This window comes from Pteropus vampyrus, unplaced genomic scaffold (assembly GCF_000151845.1).
Source record: "Pteropus vampyrus isolate Shadow unplaced genomic scaffold, Pvam_2.0 Scaffold124, whole genome shotgun sequence".
NCBI lineage: Eukaryota > Metazoa > Chordata > Mammalia > Chiroptera > Pteropodidae > Pteropus > Pteropus vampyrus.
In genome coordinates, this window is record NW_011888905.1 from 522,762 (window position 1) to 530,813 (window position 8,052).

At 50.1% G+C, this 8,052-nt stretch overlaps 2 protein-coding genes and 1 long non-coding RNA gene across 7 annotated transcripts in view; 2 read left to right on the forward strand and 1 right to left on the reverse strand.

Moving 5' to 3' along the window:
* HFE (hemochromatosis) overlaps positions 1-1,515 on the reverse strand; it is an 8,472-nt gene extending 6,957 nt beyond the window's left edge. The window contains exon 1 of one of the 3 annotated variants that reach the window (XM_011366349.2): positions 1,429-1,515. The gene's annotated coding sequence lies outside the window, so the exon portion shown is untranslated. Of the gene's footprint in view, positions 1-41; positions 1,084-1,428 lie in introns of those variants that run through there. The other 2 variants (XM_023534394.1, XM_011366350.2) reach the window with 2 other exon arrangements.
* Positions 1-8,052, forward strand: part of LOC105296406 (histone H1.2-like) — a 28,610-nt gene that overhangs the window by 18,386 nt on the left and 2,172 nt on the right. The window lies entirely within an intron of this gene.
* Positions 1,410-5,958, forward strand: LOC111743871. 2 transcript variants are annotated; one of them, XR_002781913.1, is made up of 4 exons: positions 1,410-2,162; positions 3,715-4,011; positions 4,628-4,788; positions 5,587-5,958. It is a non-coding gene; the product is annotated as an uncharacterized LOC111743871 (long non-coding RNA). The 2 variants fall into 2 exon arrangements; XR_002781914.1 differs by lacking the exon at positions 4,628-4,788.

The following is an 8,052-nucleotide window of genomic DNA, read 5'->3' on the forward strand; positions in this document are numbered from 1 at the left end:
TGGGGAAGGGTGCGTGAGGGTTTCCCCATCTCCATCCTTACGTTCTGAATGATTTTCAAATTCAGTTATACGTTTTGCAAGCGTTTGCTTTAAGTTCAATTTGCCAGTCTTGTTATTCAGTTTAGAATTTCGGTTTCATTATGTGGTTACCCCTTAAATGGGCAGACTGTATGAAACGGGAAGTAAACGAGAAAGTCAACAACAGGAAAGCTGTTCACTGAAACATAACATAACCCAATTCAAGGCGTTCACCGCTTGGGGTGCTCTGTTCCAGAGCCAGACCTGGTCGTCCTCAGGCAGTTTTATTGTGACAAGCAAAGTAGTGGAGGGGTTAACATCCCACGGTTTACGTTCACACACTGTTCGGTAAATGACGCGTCGGTTTCCTCTTGCGGGTCCCTAAACTCCTCGGCTTGGTTTCCGGTCAGGCTGATCCAGTTACAGCTGAGTCTGCCAGACACTGTTACATTTTAACATTTAGCAAAAATAGCCGTAAGAACCGCCCAGACCGAGAGACCTTTGTCTTAACACAATAAGATTAACACATTAGATCCTACCGACACATTTTTCACGATTGGCAGAATTTAATAGAGTTTCACAGACTTTACTTCCATCGGGTAGTTCCATAGGGAACTGAAAAGCCTTCGCCCCAACTCGCAGGTGCAACACAGTCTGGGAACTACCACAGACGTTTCAAACCATAGTAAGAAACTTCACACGTGAATGTCCTAAAACCTTCGAACACTAACAAATCCAATAAGCAATATCTTTTTAAGCACATGTGCAAATTTTGGCCATCTGAGGGCAAAAAAATCAAACCTAGAAATGAGGCCCTCCTAACTGTAGGGGTATGAAAGGCAGTTGGGAATGTGGTGAATATTGGGGTCCGTTGTACTACTTTTTTCTTGGTAACAGCTTTACTGCTGAGATAATTCACATTTCATACAATCTACCCATTTAAAGGGTGAGATTCCATAGGTTTTAGTATATTCACAACCTCCATGTGCAGCCATTAACGCAATCAGTTTTGGAACATTTCCCGTTCTCCGCAAACAAACCCTGTAGCTTTCAGGCGTCGCACCCGAATCCCCCGATGCCCCTCCGCCCGGGCCTCGGCACCCTCGAACCCGCCTACCTGCCCCTCTCCAGCCGCCCGTTCTGGGCCTTTCACACGCGGGTGACCCTCTCATTTGCGGGTCTTTTCAATTGACCAGCGCAGTTCAGACCCGCGTTTGGGGGGAGGAGAGGGAGTGCGGGGCGTTATTATCATTTTACTTATTACATATTTTAAGAGGGAGAGAGAACACCTTGCGTAGGAACAAATTCAGGCGGCCTGGAAAATGACCGGCCTGCGGGGGAGATGCTCGAGGCGCGAGGGGAGGGGAGGGGAGGGGAGCGACGAGCGCAGGGGTCCGGCCAGAGACTCACCCGCCTGGTCCTCCTGAAGGGCCGGTTCGGGTCACCAGAAGGAGAAGCAGCTGGAGCCAAGTTATCTCCTCGTTGACTGAACTTTCCCCCAAGAAAGTGCAGCTGGGAGCCTGGCGGCCCCAGCAGGTGTACACGGGCGCTTGGAGAGATGCGCGTGAGCTCTTGCAGGTGCTCGTGCCAGCGCCTCCCAACCAACCGTGGGTCTCCGCCACATCCGAGGATGCGGGAGGCTGCGGGAACGCTGAGAGCTGAATCTCAAAGTAAGGACCCTCCAATTGCGGTCCCGGCCCAGGAGCCTCGGCCTCGCTCTGGACCTGTTACCAACGCGAGGCCGACTCGGACCCGCCGCAATAGGAAAGTGGGAGAGGAGCCACCCACCTGTTTTCAGAAGCCTCCTGGAGCCCCGCGGCGCCGTCCAGCCCCAGCACCAGCTTCTCCGCGTGCGACGCGGCGGGCCGGGCAGAGCAAGCCGGTCGGTCGTCAGCTCCCGGCCCTCCCCGCCTGGGGCTTCTGAGTGCCATTCCCGCGGACAGCGGGGCTGCTCAGCCTCACAGCTGCAGCTCACACACCTCAGCAACACCTCCACAACCGCAGAAAAAATGCATCGCTTTCCCATTCGCCAAAGAGCCTTGTGCAGACTTGGGCCTCTAATCCCTGTCCGCGGAGCCGTCTAGCGTCTGACTGTCAGGAGGGGCTGGACCGGCATTCTACAAGCAAAACACACGTGTGGCTATGTGCGTACTCGTTATAAATCGGGTGGTTTTAATTAGTAATCAATTTTTGTTTCGGGTTTCACAGTTGCGGAAACAATGCGGGGAGCCTTTTCTGCTGGACTTCCATACAACCCGCACGGTAGTGCAGTCACGCCTGGGGTTCTGTGTGCGCGCGCGCGCGTGCACGCGTGGGTTGCAATCGACGTACCGGGTTGGTCCTCGGCTCACCGCAAAGTCACAAACCCCTCAAATCGTCTTAGTCTTATTAGTGCACGGCGTCTCATAGATTTATTATTGTCGTCATGGTCGTCAGGACCGACAGACCATAACCAGGAACCTCATGGTTTTGTTCCCTGTCAGGCGAGGCCGACGGGCGGTCTCCTTTCTTCGCACGATAGCTTTTTCTCCTGTCACTTTCGTTCTCATGATGGCCATTTTAGTGTAAAAATAAGAAGTAATTTAGCATCTTGAAAGGTGCCCTCGTAGGACTCTGTGTCTCTGTCTGGACTCAGTCCAGCGGTCTCCTCCTGTTCACGGTCGCTCTGACCTTTGTCTCGGCCACCATTACCTTCTCCTAGGTCCCCATCCTCCAAACCCAGCTGTAAGAGCAGAGCGCGTCCTATTTACTCCCTCATTCCCTGAGCCCAGCACGTTGGGGGCCATCAGTGCTGAACCGAGTCCTCCGTCTCGATTTTCCTAGGCCACTCAGACAGGAAGCACTGTTTGTTTCTCCCGTGTTCTTGCTGGCCTGCGGGCCTACCGTGGTCTCAGGGCTTCCAGTGGCTTCGGGGTCATCATATGTCAGATGGAGATAATCATTTTTGTTCGCCAAAAGTGTATAACTAGAGATTAATGATTACATAAAGGTCAGGGGAAATTGGAACAGAGCTTCTAAAAAAATAAAGAAGAAAAAGGCGTTGGTTTGTTCGGAGCGCCATCTAGTGACCATCGGACCAAAGAGCACCACGTATTGTAAACAGCTTTAATCCTTAGGGAGGGTGTGTGCCCCGCCCCCGCCCCGCCCCGCCCCGCCCCATATGTCCTCGCTGGGGTGAAAGCCTTCTCCTTAAACTCACTAGATGGATTAGCAGGCAGTTAATAGGGTGTATTTTCACCTTATGCACCTTACAGATAAAAACGAGTCTTATCTTTGACTTCCGTTCATATTTTAATGTGTATGTGTGTGCACGCGTGCGTGTAGAGTACATGAATTGCCATCAGTCTGCAGAGATGCCCTAGGACAAATCTGAGTTCTCGGCGTCCATGCCGTTGTTCGCAAAGCGGTAGTGGCCACAGTGGTAGTCACAGACGGTGGTGAGCAGGGAATGAGACTGCATGTGGCGCCTGGGCACAGGAAGTGCGCAGGTCACTGTTACCTTATTAGTGTTACTGACGCTCAAGCCAACGGTGTCAGAACTGTGCCACATTGCAGTTATTAGAATGTGCATGCAATTTAAAAACTCTTAGTATATATGTAGTAAATGTATAATTTTGTACGTGCATTATGCTAAGTACTGTTTTAAGGACTATATAAATGTTAACTCATTACTTTTCATGATAACCCATGAAACAGGAGCCATTCTTGACACTTTATAGATCGGAAAACTGAGGCACAGAGAAGTGAGTTAACTTGCCCAAGTTTACCGAGCTGGCGAACTCAAACCCAGTCATTCCAGCTTCCGGGTCAGCCCTTTTGATAATCACCTTACAGTGCCTCTATTTTTCTTGGACTTTTAAAATAAAACTGAGAGGAACATAGAAGCGGTATCACCATCAACCGTGAGAGCATCAGAAATCTGTGTATCGGCTGAAGTGTAACTATGAATCCTTAGGTCCCAGTCAGAGCTCTGTCTGACGTAAGCAGGTTTAGGTAAGTTCGGCAGCAAAACACACAGGGCGTGGCTGTACCTTGGTCGCTCCTGTGTATTGGCGACACACAGTTCTCCCTGACAGCTACACCTGCCTGACGCTGAAGGTACGCACACCCCTGGGATGCAGGAGGCAGGGACTGGATGACGATGTGACTGTCACCATAATCTTTTCCACCGAGTGGGGGCCAGAGAGTGAGCTCCAAGCAGAGCGATGCGGGGTAGCTTCTGAGCGACAGCGCTGGTCCTTGGTTCTGTGCTCACCTACAACTCCACACGCATGTGCACACACGCACACACACACCTCCCTTTCCTGATGGTCCAACTTCCTCTCTTCCTGTTGGACTTCCCTGGGACAGTGCCGAGGTCCCGTGACCTTTCAGATACGGCAGGGGAAGTGCACGTAACTGGAAGGAGTGACCCAGCTTGCTGGACTTGACCTACTCTCGCCCGCCCTCCAAACTAAGGAGAGTACCACCTTCCTCAGGGTCAGCCCAAAGCTGTAGGGTCCCATGGAGCAGGAGTCCAATGAGAATAAACCTCAAACAAGAGACTACTTTGTGTCAGCCCTGATCCAAGCACTGTGCATTTGACCTAATTTAATCCTCCCATTTGCAGAGGAGGGAATCAACCTGGGGACGGCTGAAAACCTGGCAAGGTCACCCGCTCGCCGTGAGTGGAAGATCTGGCCTCGAAAGCATTCTGCATCATCGGCTCGGCCGCGCTGGCCACCTGCAGGCATGTGGTGCCATGGCTGCTATTACCTGTCTCATCCCTCAGTGAGCCAGGGAGAAAAGGTTTTAATGGCTCCCAGGTGGGGTCTGTAACAAGGTTTATTAACACCGGGCTAGCTGCCTGGCAAAGTGGACGGAACCCTATCCGGGCATGGAGGAACGAGGCAGTGAGAAAAACCCTTGCCGCCCTAAGCCGACACCCGACCCAGCAGCTCTGGCCCCGTGGCCGTGCCTTCCTGGCCCCATGTGCCTCTTTCTCTGGCTCCGTCGCAGCCTTTCGGACTGGACATCCTGCTCTGCACACTTAAGCTTCGCCCGCCGGCTTCCCAGACATGTGAGAACACACAAATTACGTTGTTGCGATATTTAACTGTCCTCAGTTGCAGGCTGGCTGTCTTGGGGACGTCCATTTTGAGTGGAAAGATCACCCTTAATCTGGACTTTCCCTTAGAGCGCATTTTAACGAGCTTTTTGCAGTCCTGCTGTCGGTAAATCTTATTTCAAAGCCAGAGGCTCTACGGGGCGCCTCCCGGGTCTAAGGCTGCTTTAAAGCTGATGGTCAAAACGTGTTGTAGCTTCTGCTTTAGAACAGTTTCCCAAGAGCCCTCAGGATGAGTGGAGGCTCAAAGTTCAGAAAGATAAAAACAGGCCTGATACCAGGACTGTGCACAGCGAGCTCGGAGCTCAGGTGTGGGCCAAGGCGTGGTTCCCGGATGAAGACAAAGTTAGGTCAGAACAGGGTCTGGGGACAGAAAGTCTGCTGGAAGGGTGAACGGTCCGCCAAATTGGCTAATGCTCCATTAAGCAGTAAGATGGTAACTTTTTTTTTTTTTTTTTTTTTAGGGTTTTCTTTTCTACCGGAGAGAATCCACTTGCATCTCTACTGGAGAAACCTTTATTAACCTATCGATCTTTGACCAGTGAACGCCTAATTGCACATATTCTGGGCCGAGTCAGAAGTAAGCGTGAAGGGCAAGTCATCTCCGCCACAGCCGTGCTGTCCTGTGAGACGCCAATTAGCCACAGGTGGCCGCTGAGCATCTGTAATGTAGCCTGAACGGAAATGTTCTAGGCCTGGAAAGTACACGCCAGGCCGCGAAGACTTACCATCTGGAAAAGGAATATGGACGATCCCATTTTTCAAAATATTGATTACACGTTAAAGTGATAATAGTTTGGATATATGTCAAGTTAAATAAAATATATTAAAATTAATGTTATGCATTTCTTTTTACTTTTTTTCAACGCGGTATCAGAAAACTTAAAATTGTATATGTGACTCGCATTCTGTTCCATTGTCCATAGTTGCCTTGGGCGTCGGTGACCCACAGGGCGCTGAGGTGACTCTAACACAGCCCGAAAGGACGTGAAGAGAGATTTTCGCCTGGTTTTGAAGTCTGGGGTAAGTCTTCTCAGTAAGAGCCACAGGGATCTGGAGAAGGGCTGCTTGTTTCTCTGCCTTTGGCCTCTGCCAAATGGTCAGGAGGGTGGGATCACACTGGGGTGGGGGGAGCGGGCGGAGGGACCTGGTGTCCGATGACCTGGGGTCTGGACTTCAGATTTGATCGATTCAACTTGAGTGATCACATTCGAGAACTGAATCGCAGTCATCAAATTTACGTGCTGCTGATTCATAAACCAGGGGCCCAGAGCGGTCCGGCAGCCCAGCAATCGAGACTCCAGCGGCTGTTTTCTTGGTTACGCACGCTTAGCTGGGTTTGACGAGAGGGGGCCTGTTGTACACAGAACCAGAACGGAGTGTCACGTTCTCATGTTATTTTTACCAAAATGCTTTCGCGTGACAAAGGTGCTTTGGTTGTTTGTCCATCTTTAATAATTTATTCATTCCTTTACCAAAGTCACACTGGTGGGAGGCAGGCAGGTCTACAGTGGTTTTCAATGGCTGCTTATTCACCCATCACTAATCTTATTAGGCTGTTAATCCCCAGGGGACACGATCAGTAAGGAGTAGATGCAGTTTCCAAATGTTGAAGAAACCGTATTCCATGAAACCACGGGGTGATCCTGGGTGTAAAAGACAATGGCTCGTTTTTCATTCCCCGCTGGACTTTAAATAATCCGTATCGCCCCTTTGTAACCAAGCACAACGGGGCTGCTGCTGGGAGTGTCCGAGCCAAAGGAACACTCTTGTTAAAAGATGAAGTTTTTAGTTTTACTCGGATAAGTAAAGGAGGCGGGGGGGTCATTTTCAAAGCTCTGTCTCTGGGAAGGGAGGCTTAGCCATCGCTGATACAGTTTGGTTAATTACATGTCAGTTTCTTCTTGACAGTTGGTTAGACTTATCTGGTTGCGGTTCAGGATCAAGGTCATCCCACGGCGTCTGCAAAATACTGTGCTGCATTTTGACGTTTAGCAATATACATAGACGTGTGTTTGAACAGAAATTTCTGGTGAATTGTCATACTTCCTTCGCCTCTAAAGATAAAATACACTTATAATAGATGAGCAGAATATTTATTCAGCGTTTTCTTTCAAGAAAAAAAAATTGCAATTGCTTGGAACTAAAGGAAAACGTGTAGCCATGAAGCCAGCTTGACAACAGAATACCCGCCGCCAGCTTTAGATGGGGCGAGAAGCGGGGTGCTCATCAGGACAACACGGCAAAATAATATATATGTTCTAGTACGTTCCCTCAGTTTCTGTTTTAAGTTTTGCCATCCATTTTTTTCTGTTTCAAATCTTTGGCTCATCAGATGAGTCAAAGTGTTTACTGAAGTCAGTTATTTCATTTCCGCGTCTATCTGAGTTCCCAGTGAGAGGGTGTTTGTCTGTATCATCACCTGTTAATGTTGTTACTGGAAGGGACCTAGAATTTTCATGGGCTAAAATATATCTCTTTATTGGAGCGTAGAATAATAAACAAACGCTTGTTTTCCTTGAAAACAAATTATCTCAATGTCCTCAGCTGCCAAGTCTATTGGGGTTCTTTGCAGGCTTGCGGGGGAGGGGGTCTCCCTTCTTCCCTAATCCCTATTCTTGAGGGCCAGACCCCCTGCCTTGCACAACACAGAGGGGAACCTGAGAGCTTTTTAAAAACAGCCCACTTTCTCCCTTTGGAAAGTGAGGAGAGCGCCCCACCCCCATCATGAAAAGAGGGATTCGATAGAGTGTCAATGTCTTCAATTCAAAGGTTTAAGTCTAACGCTCCCCCATCCAGGACCCCCACACACACCCCCGCCCAGGGGTTACGAACCCGCCTCCCACCCCTCCTGCCTGCTTTGGGCTGGGCCGGGAACCCTGTCCACCGCCGCAGGTCCTGTGGGTCTGTACGCAGAATTCAGAGAGGAC